This window comes from Neophocaena asiaeorientalis, unplaced genomic scaffold (genome assembly GCF_003031525.2).
Source record: "Neophocaena asiaeorientalis asiaeorientalis breed wild unplaced genomic scaffold, Neophocaena_asiaeorientalis_V1.1 scaffold204, whole genome shotgun sequence".
Classification (NCBI taxonomy): Eukaryota; Metazoa; Chordata; class Mammalia; order Artiodactyla; family Phocoenidae; genus Neophocaena; species Neophocaena asiaeorientalis.
In genome coordinates this window covers 3,425,323-3,429,304 of record NW_020173922.1, presented here as the reverse complement: position 1 = coordinate 3,429,304, position 3,982 = coordinate 3,425,323, and the positions used below count along the sequence as shown (strand labels likewise).

The 3,982-nt window shown below is 38.0% G+C and overlaps 1 non-coding gene across 1 annotated transcript; it reads right to left on the bottom strand.

Moving 5' to 3' along the window:
* Positions 1-1,417: 1,417 nt before the first annotated feature.
* Positions 1,418-1,533, bottom strand: LOC112404499 (small Cajal body-specific RNA 11). The gene has a single exon (XR_003004104.1).
* Positions 1,534-3,982: the final 2,449 nt, after the last annotated feature.

The window sequence follows — 3,982 nt, the reverse complement described above, 5'->3', positions numbered from 1 at the left end:
TTACCTGTTCTTCTCCCCACCCTCCTTAGAAGCTTTTAGAAACTTTTCTTTATCCCCAGCACACTGAAGTTTCGCAATGATGTGGCATTGGTGTAGAACTTTTTCATTTTTTGTGTTTAGTACTCACGAACTCTTTCAATCTGTAAACATGTCTTTTTGGACTGGTAAACTTTCTTATATTATTTCTTTTTTTTTTTTTTTTTTTTTTGGCATGAATAGGATGTAGTGAGAACAATCACCATCTAGTTTAGTTTTCTCTTTCATAACTATCACATTCCCCTCCCGAAGTCTACTTTCAATACTGCAGTCAGTGTGTTGAAAACATGAGTAATATTTTTTTTTTTTTTTTTTTTTTTTTTTTTTTTTTTTTCTTATATTATTTCTTTGATAATTTCTTTCATTTTCTATGTTTTCTTTTTCTACAATTATTTTTTGTGTGTGTGTTTGGGGAGGCGGAGTTATCGAGCCTCCTGGACTGATCCTCTCATTTTATCTCTTCTTTCCTGTTTTCCATTTTTTTCGTTGTTTTATTTTTTAGGAGAAAATAAGAGTTTTCTCATATTCTTTGTTCTTGTTTCATGATCGCAATAAAAAAAAGTTTCTCAAGACTTTTTTTTCCTGGTTTCTCAAGACTTGTAAATTCAGTTGCTTTCCACCTTTCCAAATTTTGTTTTCCCTCTACTTTTGGCTCCTCTTTGACTTTGGAGTTTTGTGCTTAAAAAAAATCCCTTTACTATTTTGTGAGGAAGGGACAATAAGTGCATGTATTCAACCTGCAATGTTTAACTAGAATACACATACTTGTTGTTTTATGTCAGATTTCTTAAAAATAAAATTTAAATTGGGGAAGTGAAATGCAACTGGGATGGTCTGAGTAAGATCAACTTCTGCCAGTGCTTAGCAGGGACTATCTTCCAGCATCTGACTTGATCTCTCCCTGCCCAACCCAGGAAATAGAACCAAGGAAAAATCAGGACAGATAATGAAAGGACCATTCTTAAGTACTTGGAACTATTAAAAAATGGAAGAGCAGATTTAACATTTTAGTTTTAACGTTATAGTGAACAGTGCTTCTTTCTAAATGTTTACAAACTTCTCTAACTTTTTCTTTCACGCTCACTGTTCCATTGAAACTACTTTAGATTACCAGTGATCTCCACATTGCCGAATCCAGAGTTGTTGTAGATCATTCAGTCTCCATCTTGTAACCTTCACTTCTTTCAGCTTCCAGGACTCCAGAGATGATTGGTTTCCCTTTTACCTCTGGCCACTCTGTCTCAGTCTGCTGGTTCCTCTTCATTTCTCAGACCTATCAATATCGGAGAGCACTGAGGCTCATTCCTCAGACATCTTCTATTTTTTTGTCTGTATTTACTCCCATATAGTGGCTATCCCAAAATTATATCTTTTTTCTTAAATTGTCCTCTTGTGCCTTTAAGAGCCAACCCTATTCTTGGGATGGCCCTCCTAAAATGAGAGGGAGATTGCTGCATGTCCTGCCAGACTCCAAAATTATATCTTTAGTCAGACCTCACCTATGCTCCAAACTTGTATATCCAGCTGTCTGCTGGGCATCCTCCAGGAAGGCCTAATTGGCTATCTAGCAGGCATTTCAAATGTGACATGTCCAAAACAGAGCTTCCCGTTCTCTTCCTCTTCACTCTCAATCTGATCCTCTAACCAGTCTTCCCATCTCAATAAATGGCAACTCTGTCTTTCAATTGTTAAGGGCAATTCTAGGCTCCTCTTCCTCACACCCCATATCTACTCTGATAGCAAATCTTACCAACACTAACATGCTAGATATTTTACATATTAATCTTGTTTATTGTCTGTTTCTCCCAACAGAACATAAACACCATGAAAACAGAATTTTGTCAATTTTAGTCACTGTTGTATCCTCAGGGCCTACAATAGTACCAGGCACATAGTTGACATGTAGTAAATATTTGTTGAGTGAATTTGAAAAGATATACATTCTTAGAAATGTTTAAAGGTTTAGTGAGGCATAACTTACATACAGTAAACTTTATCCTTTTTAAGTATATAAAAATTTTGACAAATATATACAGTTATGTATATATTTGACAAATATATACAGTTATGTAGTAACCACCACAATCAACACACAGAACATTTTCATTACCCCAAGTTCTTTTGTGCTCTTTTATAATCAACCCCTCCCCCATCGCAACTCCTGGCAACCCCGATCTGATTTCTGTGTGTGTATATGTGTGTGTGTGTGTGTGTGTGTGTGTGTGTGTGTGTGTATATAAAGCTTTTTCTTAGAGCAGTTTTAAGTTTACAACAAAATTGAAAATGAGGTACAGAGATTTCCCATATACCCCCTGTCCCCATACATGTGTAACCTCCCCTGTTATCAACATTACTCACCAGAATGGTACATTTCCACCTACACTGACCCATCATAATCACTCAAAGTCCATAGTTTACATTAGGGTTCACTCTTGATGTATATTCTACGTATTTGGACAAATGTATAATGACATGTATCCATCATTATGGTATCATATGGAGTATTTTCACTGCCCTAAAAATCTTCTGTGCTCCACCTCTTCACTCCTTCTTCCTTCCTGACCCTCCCACCCAACACTGGCAACCGCTGATCTTTTTACTGTCTCCATAGTTTTGCCTTTTCCAGAATGTCATGTAGTTGGAATCATACAGCCTGTGGCCTTTTCAGATTGGCTTCTTTCACTTAGTAATATTCCTCCATGTCTTTTCATGGCTTGATAGCTCATTTCTTTTTAGCACTGAATAATATTTCATTGTCTGGACATACCACAATTTATCCATTCACCTGCTGAAGAACATCTTGGTTGCTTCCAAGTTTTGGCAATTATGAATAAAGCAGTCCAGGTTTTTGTGAGGACATAGGTGTTCAACCTGTTTTGTAAGAAACAGCCGAACTGTCTTCTAAAGTGGCTGTACCATTTTGCATTTCCTTCAGGAGTGAATGAGAGTTCCTGTTGCTCCACATCCTTGACAGTATTTGGTGTTGTCAGTGTTTGGGATTTTGGCCCTTCTAACAGATGTGTAGTGGTACCTCACTGTTGTTTTATTTATTTATTTTTAAAATATCTATTTATTTGGCTGCATCAGGTCTTAGTTGTGGCATGTGGGATATTCAACGAGGCATGCGGGATCTTTCATTGCCGTGTGCAGGCTATTCTCTCTAGTTGTGGTGCATGGGCTCCAGAGCATGTGGGCTCAGTAGTTGTGACATGCAGGCTCTCTAGTTGTGACGTGTGGGTTCTAGAGCATGCAGGCTTAGTTGCCTTGATGGCATGTGGGATCTTAGTTCCCCAACCAGGGATCGAACCCACATCTCCCGCATTGGAAGGCAGATTGTTATTAGAAGTTCCATTCTAATCACTGGACCACCAAAGAAGTCCCCTCACTGTTGTTTTGATTTGCAATTCTCTGTTAACATATTGATGTGGAGCATGTTTTCATGTGTTTATTTGCCATCTGTATATCTTCTTTAATGAGGTGTCTGTTAAGGTCTTTGACCCATTTTTTAATTGGGTTTTTGTTTTCTCATTGTTGAGTTTAAGAGTTCTTTGTATATTTTGGATAACATTTATCGGGTTTGTCTTTTGCAAATATTTCTTTCAGTCTGTGACTTGTCTTCTCATTTCCTTGATATTATGTGTTTTTTTCAACCACAGTTAATAATAATATAGTGATTATTTTGTTCCACGAAAGTTTGATAGAACTCACCAGTAAAACTCTCTGAACGTGGTACCCTCTTTAAAATAGAGATTTGAGGGACTTCCCTCGTGGTCCAGTGGTTAAGAATCTGCCTTCCAATACAGGGGATGCGAGTTCGATCCCTGGTTGGGGAACTAAGATCCCACATGCCAGGGGACAACTAAGCCTGTGCACCACAACTACTGAGCCCGCACGCTCTAGAGCCCGTGCACCACAATTAGAGAGTCTGTACGCCACATCTACTGAG